Source organism: Pongo abelii, chromosome X (genome assembly GCF_028885655.2).
Source record: "Pongo abelii isolate AG06213 chromosome X, NHGRI_mPonAbe1-v2.0_pri, whole genome shotgun sequence".
NCBI classification, from domain to species: Eukaryota; Metazoa; Chordata; class Mammalia; order Primates; family Hominidae; genus Pongo; species Pongo abelii.
In genome coordinates, this window is record NC_072008.2 from 24,357,569 (window position 1) to 24,376,811 (window position 19,243).

Genomic DNA, 19,243 nt, shown 5'->3' on the forward strand with positions numbered 1-19,243 from the left:
ATTACAAGCATGAGCCACCGCGCCAAGCCCCTGGTTCCTTTCACTGGAGAATATGGTATTAGAAACCAAGAAGCATCACTGTTTAGAGTTGTTTCTTCTTGCAGATATTTTAAATCATGTCTTTTATTCTTTAAATAAAGTAAGCATTTAAAAAATTGGTCTCGGCTGGGCACGGTGGCTCATGCCTGTAATCCCACACTTTGGGAGGCCAAGGCAGACGGATCACCTGAGGTCAGGAGGTCAAGACCAGTCTGGCCAACATGGTGAAGCCCCGTCTCTACTAAAAATACAAAAATCAATGGGGCATGTTGGCACACGCCTGTAATCCCAGCTACTCGGGAGGCTGAGGTGGGAGAATCGCTGGAACCTGGGAGACGGAGATTACAGTGAGCCAAGACTATGCCACTGCACTCCAGCCCGGGCAAGAGAGTGAGACTCCATCTTAAAAAAAAAAAAATTAGTCTCTGTCTGAAGTTTTGGTATGTCTGTTTCTGTAGTCAGTTGTTTCAACTGGCTCCCACTCCTGGTGCCTTGTTCTCCTGTTTGGTTATTATTAATTTTTTTTTTTTTTATAGAGACAGGGTCTTGCTCTGTTACCCAAGCTGGAGTGTGGTGGCATGATCATAGCTCATGGTAGCCTCCAACTCCTGGGCTCAAGCAATCCTCCTGCCTCAGTCTCCCGAGTATCTGGGACCACAGTTATGCACCACCACCTGCCTGGCTAATTTTATTTTTTGTAGAGACGAGGTCTTGTTATGCTGTCCAAGCTGGTCTCCAACTCCTGGGGCTCAAGGGAGCCTCCTGCCTCAGCTTCCCAAAGCACTTACAGGTGTAAGCCAATATTTTTTACTTTATACTGGTCGCTGTACTTGAAAAATTATTTCGGAGATTCACTGAAGCCCAAGATGAAGCTGCTTTTCTCAAAAAGATTTTGCATTTACCTTTTCTTCTTGGATTACTCCTCATCTGGGACCATTTTAGATGAGGATACAATTGTAATTTCTCTGAACTACCCAGACACTGAACTTGTGCTGCAAATTCATGCAAAAGCCAGCTTCATGGGCACAAGATTTTTTCCCTTTTCCTTTTCTTCCTGCTCCAAATATCGCTAAGCCAGTGCAATCCCAGCTTAGCCTGTAAAAGGCCTCCTGTTATTTTCTCTACCTTGGGCAGGCCCTGGCATTGTTTTATGTCCAAATTTTCTCATTAATCCACTAAAATTGAAGCACAAGTGTTTCTTATTAGCATACCACCTTGGGGTAAGCATGGTTTTGTGCTTTAAAATTATCTTTCTATAGGCTTCTGCTTTTTTCTTGGAGCTTAGCCTGGAATTTACTTACTTTTTCATTAGCTTTTTAATGCTCTTAATATTTAAAATTTTAAGCCAAGTGCAGTGGCGCGCATCTGTATTTCTGCCTACTCAGGAGCCTGAGGCAGGAGGATCGCTTGAGGCCAGGGAGTTCGAGATCAGCTTAGGCAACATAGTGAGACCCCCATCTCTTAAAAAAAAAAAAAATTACAATTTTATAAAGTCCTTAAAACAGGATGAAAAGAAAAAAAAATTTTATATCACATATTTAGTTGTTTTCAGTGGGATGGTTGGTATAAATAGTACAGCCCATCTTTCCCAGAAATAGTTTTTTAAATCTAGGGATGCTGTCTTTCTTTGGTTCTGGAAAATTCTCAGACATCATCACCTTAAATATTGCTACCTCCTGATTCTAGTTTCTCTCTCTCTCTGGAACTTATATCAAATATGTTTTGGTGCTTTTCAATCTATCCCCCTAGCTCTGAACTACTTTTTCATATTTTTCATCCCTTTCTCACTGACTCTGGATGACTTCCTCAGCTCAGCCTTCTAAATCACAAACTCACTCTTTGTGTCCATTCTCTTCTTTATCTCATTATGCTGGGCATTTGTTACTTTGTCCCCAGATTCATTCCCCATCCTACTCTGCCCTGTGCTGTGTTGCAAGGAACTATATACCCCATGGTCTTTTCTGTGTCAATCTATCCCCCTAGCTCTGAACTACTTTTTCATATTTTTCATCTCTTTATCACTGACTCTGGATAACTTCCTCAGCTCAACCTTCTAAATCACAAACTCACTCTTTGTGTCCATTCTCTTGTTTATCTCATTATGCTGGGCACTTGTTACTTTGTCCCCAGATTCATTCCCCATCCTACTCTGCCCTGTGCTGTGTTGCAGGGAACTATACACCCCATGGTCTTTTCTGTGTAAGTTTGGCCTGTGGGAAGTATTGGCAGATGACTTGAGGGAGAGATAAGAGTGAAACTAGGGTATTTCTCTCCCTCTGTCTCTGCTTTAAGCAATATCTCTAGAAGAGACTGTGTCTCCATCTCCTGCCATATAGCTGCACCTTCCATGGTCTCAGATCCTGCTGTGGTTCTAGCCCCGATCAGATAGCTCTAAATGCTTGATTCTGGTAACACACCCTCCTTCTGCTGTCCCTTTAGCCATAGGGGAGGTAGCAGCTTTTTTCTTTTTCTTTCCTGTTTTGAATCTCTGGGATGTCTCACCATCCCCTCTTGGCTTCTAAGTTCCTCTGTCACCTGTGTAATAAATTCCTTCTATAAAGATTCCTCTGTTGAAAATATCTAGAGAGATTTTTCTTTTCCTAACTGGACCCTGACTGATATACCATCTAAAAATTAGTTCAGTGGCTTTACAAAGGTTTCCAAGAGTTTCATCTATTTTTATTTTTTATTTTTTTTGAGACAGAGTCTTGCTCTGTTGTCCAGGCTGGAGTGCAGTAGTGCAATCTCAGATTACTGCAATCTCTGCCTCCCAGGTTCAAGCAATTCTCGTGCCTCAGCCTCCCAAGTAGCTGGGACTACAGGTGTGCACCACCATGCCCAGTTTTTTTTTTTTTTTTAATTTTTAGTAGAGACGTGGTTTTAACATGTTTGCCAGGCTGGTCTCGAACTCCTGGCCTCAAGTGATCCGCACACCTCAGCCTCCCAAAGTGCTGGGATTATAGGCGTGAGCCACCGCACCTGGCTGAGTTTCATCTATTCTTGATTCATAACCACCTGCATTTTTTTTTAATTAATTTTTTTTTTTGAGATGGAGTTTTGCTCTTGTTGCCCAGGCTGGAGTGCAATGGCATGATCTCGGCTCACCGCAACCTCTGCCTCTCAGGTTCAAGCCATTCTCCTGCCTCAGCCTCCCAAGTAGCTGGGATTGCAGGCAGGCGCCACCACGCGTGGCTAATTTTGTATTTTTTTTTAATAGAGATGGGGTTTCTCCATGTTGGTCAGGCTGGTCTCAAACTCCCAACCTCAGGTGATCTGACTGCCTTGGCTTCCCAAAGTGCTGGGATTACAGGCATGAGCCACTGTGCCTGGCCTGTTTGTTGACTTTAACTGCACTTATTTTTAAATCCTTTCCAGATTGCTCTATTACTTCTATTTTCTTTTATGTGAATCTTCTTATATGTTGGGTTTCATTGTAGCCTTTGTAATTTTTTTTTTTTGAGTGCTCATCTTACATGGAGGCTTTTTTTCTTTCCCACTCTCCCTGGAAAATGGTTTTATGATTGCTTCAGCCCAGTGTCCTGAGAACCAAGTTCAGTGGTTCTGGGCTCTTGCCCTGTGAGTATATCACAATTCCAAACTAGGAGCTTGCATGAAATGTATTCCTGGTGCCTGCTGTGTAAATCTCTCTGCTTTTCCACTCTATCACAGGCAAGAACTTTGTTTCTAGTTGCACTCTTAAGCAGCTAGGTAAGAATTTTTCAAACATAGCTGGTTGAGCAGGAGCTCAGTGCATCAGTTTTCCTGTGAATAGGTGTGCAGTGATTCCTTATTCCTTGGAGGTGAAATTCCAGACTTCGATATTTGTGTCAGGTCCTGGGTGCTATGGGCCAGTGCGTTAAGCTCCCACTTATTGCTATGGGTTTCCACTAAGTTTCCAGTCCATGAATTTTAAAAATCATGTCCTTGAGTATTTTCTGAAACACACCATCATTTCTCACATTTTTGAAACACAGTGAGGAAAGCTTAGCATATGTTCCCCCTGAATCAACACAGTACAGAACCACTGTTTTGTCTAAAGTCTTGCTACTCAACGTGTGGTCTGTGGGTTCGTTTCAAATGCAAAATCTCAGGTCCACCTGGGACTTGCTGAATCAGAAACTGCTCTTTAACAAAATTCTGCAGATGATTTGCATACATATTAAAGTTTGAGGAGCACTAGTTTAAGGGTCAGTTAGTTTCAGTATAACCAACCTGAACAAAATCAGACCTTTAGAAAGCTTTTATTTACAGCTGGGTGTGGTGGCTCACACCTATAATCCCAGCACTTTGGGAGGCCAAGGCAGGTGGATCACTTGAGGCCAGGAGTTCGAGACCAGCCAGGGCAACATGGCAAAACCACATCTCTACTAAAAATACAAAAATTAGCTGGGCGTGGTAGCATGTGCCTGTAATCCCAGCTACTCAGGAGGCTGAGGTGAAAGGATCGCTTGAACCCAGTAGGCGGAGGTTGCAGTGAGCTGAGATCACGCCACTGCACTCTAGCCTGGGCAACAGAGTGAGACTCCATCTCAAAAAAAAAAAAAAAAAAAAAAAAAAAAAAAGGTTTGAATTCCCTTCCTCCCTCTCCTATCTCTTCCATGTTGATATATCTTGAATTTTAGTTACAATTTGGTATTAAAGACTATGAATTTTATAAGCAATAATTTAGACCTACCAGGTATCTTATTAATTTCTTTGTTGTCTATTGCTTCTGGCATCCTACCATTTCTTTTGGTTTCTTTTTTTTTTTATTTATAAACTGGAAAATTTAATATTGTTAAGATGGCAATAATATCCACAATTTTAAAAAGATTTAATACATTTCATATTACATTTTAATGGTCTTTTTGCAGATATGAAAAAAGGTGATCCTCAAATTCATATGGAATGTAAGGGGCTCAGAATAATCAAAACGATATTGAAAAAGAACAGCCAGTTTGGAAGTCTCACACTTCTCATTGGTTTCATTTTTTAATTAAATTTTTTTTTTTTTGAGAAAGAGTCTCACTCTGTCACCCAGGCTGGAGTGCAGTGGTGTGATCTCAGCTCATTGTAGCCTCAACCTCTTGGGCTCAAGTGATCCTCCCACCTCAGCCTCCTGAGTAGCTGGGATCACAGGCATGTGCCACCACTCCTGTTTATTTTTGTATTTTTTGTAGAAATGGGATCTCACTATGTTGCCCAAGCTGGTCTTGAACTCCTGAGATCAAGCGATCCTCCCGCTTTGGCCTCCTAAAGTGTAGGAATTACAGACGTGAGCCACTGTGCCCAGCCTGGTTTCATTTTTCTCTTACTGAAGTGCTCTTGGAGCATCTGTTATGATCAAATGTCTGAGTCCTTGTAATCTGAGGATGTTTTTATTTTGCCCTCATTCTCGAAGGACAATATTAATAGATATAGAATTTGAAGTTCAAAGATATTTTCCCTGGCAGAGTATGCCCTTTGGGAGGTTGAGGCAGGTGGATCACCTGAGGTCAGGAGTTCCAGACCAGCCTGGCCAACACGGTGAAACTCTGTCTCTACTAAAAATACAAAAAATTAGCTGAGTGTGGTGGCGGGTGCCTGTAATCCCAGCTACTCGGGAGACTGAGGCAGGAGAATCACTTGAACCTGGGAGGCGGAGCTTGCAGTGAGCCGAGATCGCACCACTGCACTCCAGTCCGGGCAACAAGAGCGAAACTCCATCTCAAAAACAGACAAACACAAAAAAAAACCCAACAAACAACAAAAACCAAAGATATTCTCCCTCAGCACTTAGCAACTATTACTCTATTATCTTCTTGCATCCATTAAAAAAAAAACAAAAAAACAAAAAAAACAAAAAAAAATCTTTTTACTCTGAAAAATTTTAATCTTACAGAAAAGTAGAAGGAATAACACAATGAGACCCCAGATATCCCTCCCTTGACTTCAGCAATGATCAGTATATTTGCATCTGTTTTGCTGATGGGATATCTCATGTTAATCTCGTTCTCATTTTTGGGGGGTCTTTTTGTTCTGGTAACTTTTAGGTAGCTCTTCATCCTTCTTGTTCTGAAAATTTACCACAGTGTCTATGTTTTTTTGTTTTTTTCTTTTTTTAAATCCTGATTAGCATTCAGAGAGGTCTCTCTCAATCTAAGGACTTGTGTTTTGGTGCAGTTCCAGAAATTTGTTGACTATTATATTTTGAATATTGCTTCAATTATCTCCTTCTGGAAATTCTTTTAGAGGAATTTGTAACTACCGAGTCTTTTCTCCATGTGTCTTTACAATTTTCTTCATTCTTTTCATCCTTTATCTCTGTGCTCTGTTCTGGGAAAATTTCTCAATATAGCCTTCAGCTTCCTGGTTTATCTTTCAGCTGTGTATAATCTGCTATTCACTGATACATTTTTTGGTTACTAAGCTTTTAATATTTTATGGTTACAATGCTTGATTGTGTACTTCTCTCCTCTAGGAAAATGCTCCTGGGTGCATCCCTAGTGGAAATGGTTATCTAGAGGGCCTAACTGGCAAAGGGGCAGGCCTCACAGGAACACTGTGGCTGCAGTGTGAGCCCGGACCTCCCAGCAGCAAGGGTCTCCATCCTCCTGAGGTGAAGGGTGAAGGTCGTAGTTTAACTGATAGAATCTGCTAACTACTTTTAAACAGCAAAGGAATTTTATTTCTACCTTTTTTTTTAAGACAGAGTTTCGCTTTTGTTGCCCAGGCTGGAGTGTAGTGGCACGATCTTGGCTCACTGCAACCTCCACCTCCCAGGTTCAAGCGATTCTTCTGCCTCAGCCTCCCGAGTAGCTGGAATTACAGGCATGTGCCACCACACCCAGCTAATTTTTGTACTTTTAGTAGGGATGGGGTTTCTCCATGTTGGTCAGGCTGGTCTTGAACTCCCAACCTCAGGTGATCCGCCTGCCTCGGCCTCCCAAAGTGCTGGGATTACAGGCGTGAGCCACCGTGCCCGGCCTATTTCTACTTTTTACTGAGGAATGGAATAAAGTACTCAAAGAGCGTTAGTACATTATACACCTTAACTTTTACATGTGTATACACTTGTGTAATCACCACCTGGATCAAAGTATAGATGATCCTCAGCCTTCCAGAAGTTCTTTGTGCCTCTTCCCCATATGAATCCCCTCTTCCCGCTACAAGTAACCATTTCCTCTGATTTCTATCATCATCGATTAGTTTTCCTGTTTTTGAACATTATATACATGGAATTACACCACATGTATGTGTCTGACTTCCTCTGCTGAACATATAGTTAGGAGATTCACCCTTGTTGTGTATATAAGTTGTCCTTTTGTATTGCAGTGTAATGTTCTATTGGATGAAAAGATCACATATTCATTCTCCTATTGACAGACATTTGGTTCTTTTCCAGTTTTTAGTTATGCTGAATAAAACTTCTAGGAACATTCTCATTCATGTCTTTTGGTACACATATGCATTTATTTCTCTTAGGTGCAAACCTAGGAAAAGAGATTGTTGGGCCATAGACCAGGCATGTATTTAGCTTTAGTAGATACAGTTAAATAATGTTTCCACAGTGGTTGTACCAATTTATATTCCCATCAGCAATGTATGAGAGTTCCAGTTGCTCCACATCCTTGCCAATACCTAGTATTATGAGCCTTTTTATTTTTAGCCATTCTGGGGATGTGTAGAGGTATCTCATGGTTTTAATTTGCATTTTCCTGATGAGTAGTGACGTTGATCACTGGGACAGATGAGATTTTCCTAAAGAAAGTCTCAACAATGTCTCCCATTCCACATGACCTTACAATGTAACTTTGGCATTCTTCCTATGGAGACGTGGCATCTGTGTTCCCTCCCCTTGAATCTTGTGACTATGGTGGAAATGGTAACATGTGATTTCTGAGGCTAGGTCTTAAGAGGCATTACCTAGTTTTTTGAGACACCCCTTTGGAGCCCAGAGCTTCCATACAAGTAGTTAAACTAACCTGACGTCACTATGCTATGACAAAGCCCAAACAAGCTCATACAAAGAGATCATGGGAAGAGCCCTTGAGGCTACATGAGAAGAAAAAGATTTCCAGCCAGCCCCCTGCTGCTGCAGTGCCCCACTGGTCCAGCTCTAACTACCATTTGACTACAACTGCATGAATCACACTAAGCCAGACCCTCCCAGCTAATACAGTCCTCAATACTTGAATGTTGCTTTAAGCCAGTAGTTCTCAACTGGGGGAGATTTTGCACCGCGCCGCACCCCCCCTCCCCGGGATGTGTGGCAATGCCTGGAGATATTGTCATAACTTGGGGGTGGGTGCATGGTGGTACTTGCTTCCAGTGGGTGGAGACCAGGGGTGCTGCTAAACATCCTGCAGGACACAGGACAGCCTCCAGGACAAAGAATTAGCTGGTCCCAAATGCCAACTGTGCTGAGATTGAGAAACCCTACTTAAACTACATAATCCACTAAGTTTTAGGTTGATTTGTAACGTAGCAAAAGTACTAGAACAATCATGCAGGCAGAGAGGGAGTTTATTTTTATTTATTTTTGAGACAGAGTTTTGCTCTTGTCACCCAGGCTGGAGTGCAATGGCACGATCTCGGCTCAGTGCAACCTCCGCCTCCTGGATTCAAGCGATTCGCCCGCCTCAGCCTCCCAAATAGCTGAAATTACAGGCACCTGCTACCGCACCCGGCTAATTTTTGTATTTTTAGTAGAGACAGGGTTTCACCATGCTGGCCAGACTGGTCTCGAATTCCTGACCTCAGGTGATCCACCCGCCTCGGCCACCCAAAGTGCTGGGATTATAGGCATGAGCCACTGCACCTGGCCCAAGAGGGAGTTTATTAAAGAAGATTAGTTCACAGGCTAGGCGCGGTGGCTCACGCCTGTAAGCCCAGCACTTTGGGAGGCCGAGGTGGGCAGATCACCTGAGGTCAGGAGTTTGAGACCAGCCTGGCCAACATGGTGGAACCCCATCTCTACTAAAAATACAAAAAATTAGCCGGACGTGGTTGCGGGTGCCTGTAGTCCCAGCTACTCGGGAGGCTGAGGCAGGAGAATCGCTTGAACCCAGGAGGCGGATGTTGCAGTGAGCCGAGTTCGTGCCACCACGTTCCAGCCTGGGCGACAGAATGAGACTCTGTCTCAAACAAAGAAACAAAGAAAATTAGTTCACAGATGTCTGAGAGGGCTGGAGTGTTGGACTTAAACGTTACTCAGCCAGGAGTACTGCTCAAACCGCATCACTGGGTGTCCAGGGAAGACCACTGGATGTGGACCCACAGCTTGCACCTGTGATACTGAGAACTGGATTCCAGAACCTCTGGATTCTGGACGCCGATGCCACCCTCACCAGAAAGTAGGTTCCATGTGTTTCCTGCTTCTTCACATTGCTCACTTTGGAATCAGTCCGATTTTGAGATGGCTGATGGATGAGCCCTGGGTCATGTGTGAACTGTCTGCAAAGGAAGCTGAGAAAGCAAGTTTTCTGGCTTCTACCAGGGAGGCAGGACTAACAAAGCTTCCAAAGATGCTGGGAAGCCAGGAACCTTGGCAAGATTCCTTGGTACTATGTTGTGATAACGTTGTTGCAAACACCTTTGGGTTATTTCTAGTTTTTTTTTTTTTTAACTTATTTAAAATAATGCTGTCTGTTATTATACCTTTTGGGCTAGAGATTTTACTTTAGAGATTATAATCCCAAAGAAATAACCACCCAGCTATAGTAACGTGGTACTTATTGCCTTATTGATAGTAACTACTGAAAACCAGAAATAGCTCAAGCATATAAAACCGTGGAACAACAGACTAATTTGTGATATAACAAACGTCTAAGATTTCCACAGATGGTGTGAATTCCAAATATCAGGTCACATTGTCTTCACCTGTTTATGCTTGGCCAGCCCATGCATCCAGTTTACTTTGAAATATGTGGTCACTGTGACTACATAATTTTATCCTGATGGAATATTATAACAAAAATCGTAACTCTATGTTTTACTAGGTGAATACATGGAAAGCAGGTACAAAATGTTTTATGAAAGAAACAGAAGAGTCTAAATACACTCATTACAACCACGGAAAATCAGTGTTTGCATAATGCAAAGGGTTTGCTTTTGGTTTGTACAGTTATTTAACATTGAAAAAGGAAATTCCCTTTTGTTTTTCCTAATGTTTGTATTAACCTCAGAGCTTCTGAAGAGCTTGCCCAATAGGTGGCAGTACTGGATAAGAACAGACAGAAACTGCTGCAGGCTGCCTTCAAGCGCTGTTTCTCAAACTTTGGTGTACATACCAATGATCATGTTAAAACACAGCTTGTTGGGCCTCACTGCACTCAGAGTTTCTAAGTTACTAGATGTCTTAGTCCCATAGTGCCGCTATAACAAAATACCTGAGACTCCGTTATTTATAACAAAATACCTGAGGCTGAGTTATTTATAAAGAACAGAAATGATGCCTCACAGCTCTGGAGGCTGGGAAGTCCAAGATCAAGGAAGTCCAAGATCACCGACAGGTTTAGTATCTGCTGAGGGCCTGCTCCATGGATGGTGTCTTCTGCTAGTGTCACCCTCACATAGTAGAGGGCAGAGGAGCAAAAAAAGCCTAAGCCGTTCCCTGCAGCCCTTTTACATGACACGGATCCATTCATGACAGCAGAGCCCTCGTGGCTTAACACCTCTGAAAGGCCCTATCTCTTAATACCACCACCATGGGGATTCCCTTTCCACATGAATTTTGGAGGGGATGCCTTCAAACCATAGCAGCAGGTTTGGGGTAGGGCCCGATAATGTGCATTTCTAACAATTTCCCAGGTGAAACTGATGCTGCTGGTTGGGGATCACACTTGAGAACCACAGCCTTCTCGCACTGGGAGCTTCTTAAAGTGCAGAAGATCATCCTTCTCTCCTTCCTTATAGCATCCCCCTGCCGCCCACCCCATTGCCATGTGTTAATGGAGGAGCTGAGCCACCTTTCCCTTGAAATACTTTATTCCTTGGCTCCCACAATAACCCACTCACCTCTTTTGCCTTCTCTCTTTCATTTTTTTACTATTTTATTTTTAAAGAGATGGGTTCTGGCTATGTTGCCCAGGCTGGAGTATAATGGCTATTCACAGGCATAATCATCACAGCACACCCTGTGTTAATGGGGAAGCTGGACCAGCCACTTGGAGTTGGGGGGCCCTGCAAACAAATGTTTCTTTCTGGCCTACTTGACCTTCTACATCCCATCTTCCGTTTGAAGGGAGGAAACGGGCACGATGGAGGGAATGCCCTTTATCTATCGCTTCCTGGAGGCACTGACAGACCTCACAATGGGGTCTAACTCGGGTCCCCATTACTGGTATCTCTGGCCCCCTACCTGGTATGCCCTTTGTCCACTTTGGGGTACTTCCTGTCTTGCTGCGGGCATCCTGGCGTCCTTTGCACTCCCCTCTTCCCTCCCTTCTGCCAACACTGATCTTACAGTGAACTTCAGACTTTGCTTTAACTCCCTCCTGGGCTTGGTATGTCTTGTGCTCTAACTACTGAAGAGCTTGCTTCTGACACGTAGAAATCCAAGCAAAATTTAGCACTGGATATTTTAACTCTCTCCTCAAACTTTCAACCTCTCCTCCTCTATTTTCACTCTCTCAGCTGAGCTTGACTTTGCTTCCTACTTCACTGAGGAAATGGAAATTATTAGAAGAGCATGTGCACAAGTTCCCAGCACAGCAGCTTCCCTTCCCGCTGCATCTGAACCCGAGATACTCCACTTCCTCTCCAATAAGATGAATGACTTATGTTCCTGGTCAACCGCAGCCTCTCCACTGCATGCTAGATTCTATCCCCTCTCAAGAACAGGCTGTGGCAATTCTTTCCTCTCTACCACATCATCAGTTTTCTCCTATTTACCACATCATTCCCATCAGCACACACGTACTACTATTTCTTTGATATTAATTAATAAGAGTTGCTTCTGGGCCAGGCCCTGTGGCTGATGCCTGTAATCCCAGTGACTCAGGAGGCTGAGATAAGAAGATTGCTTGAGGCCAGGAGCTGGAGACCACCAGCCTGAGCAACACAGTGACACCCTGTCTCTAGAAAAAAAATAAAAATGTACCTGGGTGTAGTGGTGTGTGAGCCTGTAGTCCTAGCTGCTCAGGAGGCTGAGGTGGGAGGATTGCCTGAGCCCAGGAGTTCAAGGCTGCAGTGAGCTATGATTGTGCCACTGCACTCCAGCCCATCTGTGCTCTGCTCAATACTCCAGCCTTTAAAAAAAACAAACAAAAAAAAGCCCGGGTACGGTGGCTCACGCCTGTAATCCCAGCACTTTGGGAGGCCAAGGCGGGTGGATCACGACGTCACGAGTTTGAGACCAGCCTGACCAACATGGCGAAACCCCATCTCCACTAACAATACAAAAATTAGCCGGGTGTGGTGGCAGGCGCCTGTAATCTCAGCTACTCAGGAGGCTGAGGCAGGAGAATCGCTTGAACCCAGGAGGCGGAGGTTGCAGTGAGCCGAGATTGTGCCATTGCACTCTAGCCTGGGCAAGAGAGAGAGAGAGAGAGACTCCATTTCAAAAAAAAAAAAAAAAAAAAGTTGCTTCTGTTTATTGTCTCTAATTTCTCTGCTTCTATTCTCCCATGAACCTACCCAATCAGGCCTCATCTCTCTACCAAACTGCAACTGCCCTAGTCACAAAAGCTCTGCAACATTTGCCAAGTCCAATGGTCACTTCTCAGTCCTTAGTGGCAGCATTTGACATGTTGATCACTTTCCCCTTGAAATACTTTACTCCTTGGCTCCCACAATACCCCACTCACTTCTTTTGCTTTCTTTTATTATTTTAAAGAGACAGGGTCTCGCTATGTTGCCCAGGCTGGAGTACAATGGCTATTCACAGGCTCAAGCATCACAGCACACTATAGCCTTAAACTCCTGGCTCAGCCTCCCAAGTAGCTGGGACTCCAGGTGTGCATCACCATGCCCAGCTGTCTCCTCTCTCTCTCTCTTTTTGAGAAAGGGTCTCGCTCTGTTGCCCAGGCTGGAATGCAGTGGCACTATCATAGCTCACTGCAACCTTGACCTAGGCTCAAGTGATCCTCCCACCTCAGCCTCCAGAGTAGCTTGGACTACAGGTGTGCACCACCATGCCTGGATAATTTTTTTTTTTGAGACAGAGTCTCGCTCTGTCACCCAGGCTGGAGTGCAGTGGCGTGATCTCGGCTGACTGCAACCTCTGTCTCCCAGGTTCAAGCCATTCTCCTGCCTCAGCCTCCAGAGCAGCTGGGATTACAGGCACCTGCCACCACGCCCGGCTAATTTTTGTATTTTTAGTAGAGACAGGGTTTCACCCTGTTGGCCAGGCTGGTCTTGAACTCCTGACCTCCGGTGATCTGCCCACCTCGGCCTCTCAAAGTGCTGGGATTACAGGCATGAGCCACCGCGCCTGGCCTAGCCTGGCTAATTTTTAAATTTTTTGTAGAGACAGGGTCTTGGTATGTTTCCCAGGCTGGTCTCAAACTCCTAGGCTCAAGCAATCCTCCCACCTCAGCCTCCCAAATCACTGGAGTGACAGGTGTGAGCTACCGTGCCCAGCCTGGCTTCTCTCTCTTTTTTTTTTTTTTTTTGAGATGGAATTCCCCTTGGTTTCTCTTTCTGAGCACTCTTTCTTGTCCCATTTGCTGGGTCCTCTTCATTTTCCCAACTTCCAAGTGTTGAGGTGACCCAAAGTTTAATCCTTAAACCTCTTTTGTATCTACTCTCACTTTCTACGTCATCTCCTTTAGTGTTTCAGGACTTTAAAGCCATCTATATGTCGATAACTCCCCAGTTTATATCTCAAGCCTGAACCTGTCTCCTTCCTGAGCTGTACATCCAACTGTCTACTAGACATCTCCATCTGGATATGTGTTAGGCACCCCACTTGCCTGTCCCAAACAGAGTCTTAGATGTGTACCCTCCCCTCTACTTCAAGCTACTGTTGCAAACTTCCTCACCTCAGCTGCACTGGCTCAGGACAAAAACCTTAGTGTCATCCTCGATTCCTTTCTTTCTCCCATAACCCATATCCAGCCTGTCAGCAAATCTTCTTGGCTATATTTTCAAATGATCGACAGAATTCAGCCATTTCCCTTGACCTTTCCCTCTGTCTCTGACTGCTACCAAGATCTAAGCCACCACCATTTCTCACCTGGGCTATTCAAATAGCCTCCCAAACGGTTTCTTGCTTCTGTCCTTGCCCACCTGCACTCTGTTCTCACCACAGCTGCCAACAATCTTGTTAAAACATAAGTCAAATAGTGTTATTCCTTTGTTCAATCCCTCTGCTCCATTTTCTCAGAATAACACTCGAGTTGTTCTTAAGACCTGCAAGGTCCCACATGCTCTGCACCCTGGACTTCAAATCTCCATTGCTGTCACCCTTGGTCACTGTATTAGTCAGGGTTCTCTAGAGGGACAGAACTAATAGGATAGATGTGTCTATGAAAGGGAGTTTATTAGGGAGTATTGACTCACATGATCACAAGGTAAAGTCCCACGATAGTCTGCAAGTTGAGGAGCAAAGAAGCCAGTCTGAGTCCCAAAACCTCAAAAGTAGGGAAGCTGACAGTGTAGCCTTCAGTCTGTGGCCAAAGGCCCAAGAGCCCCAGCAAACCAATGGTCTAAGAGTCCACTAAATCCAAGAGTCCAAAAGCTGAAGAACTTGGAGTCCGATGTTTGAGGGCAGGAAGCATCCAGCATGGGAGAAAGATGAAGGCCAGAAGACTCAGCCAGTCTGCTCTTCCATCTTCTCCCACCTGCTTTATTCTAGCCACAATGGCAGCTGATTAGATGGTGCCCACCCAGATTGAGGGCTGGTCTGCCTCTCCCAGTCCAATGACTCAGATGTTAATCTCCTTTGGCAACACCGTCACAAACACACCCAGGAACCACACTTTGCATCCTTCAATCCAATCAAATTGACACTATTAACTATCACAGTCACTCTATTCCAGCAGCGTGTCCAGCACACGTCTACCTCAAGGCCTTTGGACTTGCTTCTCATGCTACCTAGATTTCTTTTCCCCAGATGTTTATTTGCATGACTCACTTCCTCACTTTCTGCAGATTTTTTTTTCCTCAAAAGCCACCTCCCTCAGTAGACTTTGAGCAAAGCAGATTACACACCATCATATGGGTGGGCCTCATTCAATCAGCTGAAGGCCTTGGGGAAAAAAAATGACCACAGTCCCCCCAGGAAGAAGGAATTGTACTTCCAGACTGCCTGTAGACTCCAACTGAAACATCAACTCTTCCCTGGGTCTCCAGCCTACCGGCCTGCCCTGCAGACTTCAATCTCTCTTTCTCCCCACCACCTCATTTTTTCATCCTATTGGTTTTATTTTCTGTTTCTCTGGAGAACCATGACTAATACAGATTTTGGTTCCCTGGCCAACTTATGTAGAATATAAACATCCATCCCCTGAAGCCGGCACAGAGGCTTATGCCTGTAATCCCAACACTGTGGGAGGCTGAGGTGGGCAGATCATTTGAGGTCAGGAGTTCGAGACCAGCCTGGCCAACATGGTGAAACCCCATCTCTACTAAAAATATAAAAATTAGCAGGGCGGGGTGGTACGTGCCTATAGTCACAGCTACTCAGGAAGCTGAGGCAGGAGAATTGCTTGAACCCGGGAGGCGGAGGTTGCAGTGAGCAGAGATCGTGCCACTGCACTCCAGTGCAGTGGGTGACACAGTGAGATTCTGTCTGGAAAAAAAAAAAATCCATCCCCTGACATTTCATATCCCTTTTCCTGTTTTCTTAGCATATATCACTATCTAAAATACTATATATCTTACTCATTTATTTTGTTTATTGTCTGTATATTACTAGAATGTCACTTATTTAGGAAATTTATCCATTTAGAGATTCTAGAGGATCAGGGGTATATAATAAAACTAGCAGTTACATGTTATCATATGTCTAATGTGTAGTAGGTGGTATTTTTTAAACAAATGAATGAATAAATAACTAAATGTATGAATGCTTGGTTGCTTGACTGGATGAGTGGATGTGTAATGGTGACATGGCCCCCAAAATGCCACCCACTCAAGCCTACAGAGGTTTGAATCAGGCATGAGAAAATACCGAACACCACTGTTGGACTGAGACGACTTGCTGATGAAGCATGACATGACTTATTGTGACTCTAACAGCGTGACTGAGTCACAGAATGTGACCTTTTAATGTATTTATTATTATTACTTATTTATTTTTTGAGACAGGGTGTCAGCCTGTTGCCCAGGCTGGAGTGCAGTGGCGCAATCATAGCTCCCTGCAGCCTCAACCTCCCGGGCTCAAGCAGTCCTTCGTCTCAGCCTCCTGAGTAGCTGAGACTACAGGTATGTGCCACCACACCTGGCTAATTTTTTGTTTTTTTTTAGTAGAGATGAGGTCCTGCTATGTTGCCCAGGCTGGGAATATGCCTTTTATTATTTTTTTTGGAGACAATCTTGCTCTGTTGCCCAGGCTGGAGTGCAATGGTGCGATCTCGGCTCACTGCAACATCCGCTTCCCGGGTTCAAGTGATTCTCCTGCCTTAGCCTCCTGAGTGGCTGGGACTACAGGCATGAGGGTAATTTTTGTATTTTTAGTAGAGATGGGGTTTCACCATGTTGGCCAGGTTGGTCTCGAATACCCGACCTCAGATGATTCACCTGCCTCGGCCTCCAAAGTGTTGGGATTACAAGCATGAGCCATTGCGCCTGGCAAAATATGCCCTTTTTAAAGGCCCATTCTGAAGCGGGAGGAGTTGGCTACAGAGTAGGATACTTGCCAATGAGGCAATTAGCAAATATTTGTTGAGCACCTGCTGTATGCTTGCAATAAAAGAAAAAGCATTTATTTGAAGAATTTTACTTGCTCCTTCCTATGAAGTAGGCACCATTGAGAAAAGGGCCCCTGACCTCAAAGAGCTGCCACTCTAGACAGGAAGACAAATTCTACACCAATAATCCAGATAAGTAACGGTGCAAGATGGTAGTGGTATTGGAGACATCTCAATGAACTAAACATGGCATCCACTTCTATGACAAGTGTGGGATGTGGGGGTGGCAGGGGTTGGTCAGGATGCAAGCCATCCAGGCAGGGGGTACCCCATGCGCAGATGTGGGGCTGGACCTACCTGACTCAGGAGCAGCTGGACAGCCCAGCTGTGTGGAGGGAGGTTTTTTTTTTTTTTTTTTTTTTGGAGACAGGGTCTCGCTCTGTTGCCCAGGCTGGAGTGCAGTGGTGCAATAATGGCTCGCTGTAGCCTCGACCTCCTGGGCTCAAGCAATTCTCCCACCTCAGCCTCCTGAAGTAGCTGAGACTACAGGTGTGTGCCACCAAACCCAACTATTTTAAATTTTTTGTAGAGAAGGGATCTAGCTTTGTTGTCCAGGCTGATCTTGGACTCACGGGCTCAAGTGACCCACTCGCCTCAGCCTCCCAAAGTGCTGGGATAACAGGTACGAGCCACTGCACCCAGCTAAAGTTTTCTTTGAGTGGGTCTTCTGGACTAATGCAAGAAAAACAACTGGGGCTAAACTGAAGTTATTTAGGAATAAAGCCCTGTACTATCATTCACTCCTTCCAGGCCAGCATCAGGGAAAATTCTGAAATTTTTGGGTGAGCCCATATACCTCCCCCTCTCCCCCTTTTCCCTTTGTTGAGATGGAGTTTCACTCTGTCAACCTAGGCTGGAGTCCAGTGGTGGCTCACTGCAATCTCCACTTCCTGGGTTCAAGCGATTCTCCTGCCTGAGCCTCCTGAGTAGCTGGGATTACAGGCGTGCACTCCCATGCCTGGCTAATTTTGTATTTATAGTAGAGGTGGGGTTTCCCCATGTTGGCCAGGCTGGTCTCAAACTCCTGACCTCAGGTGATCCGCCCTCGTCGGCCTCCCAAAGTGCTGGGATTACAGGCGTGAGCCACCGTGCCCAGCTCCCCATTTTTCTACCTCAGATGGTTAATGCGCCAGCGTTGTAATGAGGTTTGAGTGAGGTACATCTCACGCAGTGTCATGAGAACCAAATAATCAACCTTATGAACCACAAAAAGGGTCTATCCCTCCTTTTTAGAGAGGCATCATGGCATAATAGAAGGCCACTGGCCTAAGGGCCTAGGTGGTAGCCAGAGCTTTACCTTTTTTTTTTTTTTGAGACAGAGTCTTGCTCTGTCACCCAGGCTGGAGTGCAGTGGCGTGATCTTGGCTCACTGCAACCTCCGCCTCCCAGGTTCAAGTGATTCTCCTGCCTCAGCCTTCCGAGTAGCTGGACTTACAGGCACCCACCACCACACCTGGCTAACTTTTGTATTTTTAGTAGAGACAGGGTTTCACCATGTTGGCCAGGCTGGTCTTGAACTCCTGACCTCAAGTGATCCACCTAACCTCAGCCTCCCAAAGTGCTGGGATTACAGGTGTGATCCACTGCACCTGGCCCACCACTTAATAATTATGTGAGTGGAGCAATTCATTTGGCTTCACAAAGCCTCAATTTCATCTAATAAATGGAGAAAATAATGTCAACCCCATACTCATCTCACAGGACTTCTGTGAGGGCCACATAAGAAGATGCTTGTGAAGACACTTCATTAATTTGTAGTTCTGTACAGCTTTTGAGACTTAGTATTCTCATTGTGAACTCTTTTACAAACTTCAGAGTATAAACAGGTCATGTCTGTTTCATTTTTCCAACTTCAATTAGGATAGATTCAGGCATGGCTAGGTGTGGTGGCTCAAGCCTGTAATCTCAGCACTGTGCGAGGCTGAGGCGGGCGGATCACTTGAGGTCAGGAGTTCAAGACCGGCCTGGCCAATGTGGTAAAACCCTGTCTCTACTAAAAATACAAAAAAATTAGCCGGGTGTGGTGGTGCATGCTTGTAATTCCACCTTCTCGGGAGGCTAAGGCAGGAGAATCGCTTGAACCCAGGAGGTGGAGGTTGCAGTGAACCGAGATCACACCACTGCACTCCAGCCTGGGAGACTCCGTCTCAAAAATAAAAAAATAAAAAAAATAAAAAGGATTCAGGCTGGCATATGCCTGGTGGTCAGGAAATCCAGTGGCAACTTTTCAGGCTCCCCCGTACTCCTCCAGGCAGTCAGAGAACATTGCAGGCCTTACACAGTCCACATGGAAGATCCTAGCTGACTGTCGCCTGGTGCTGGCATTGCTGTGGTTGGTCCTTTCTGCCTCCCAGTGTTACAAAGAACACTGGTCTCCCATGGCTGCTGAC

The 19,243-nt window shown here is 44.9% G+C and overlaps 1 non-coding gene across 1 annotated transcript; it reads right to left on the minus strand.

Annotated features, from left to right (window-relative positions):
* Positions 1-17,964: 17,964 nt before the first annotated feature.
* LOC112131200 (small nucleolar RNA U13) lies at positions 17,965-18,069 on the minus strand. The gene has a single exon (XR_002913331.1). It is a non-coding gene; the product is annotated as a small nucleolar RNA U13 (small nucleolar RNA).
* Between the last annotated feature and the right edge of the window lie 1,174 nt (positions 18,070-19,243).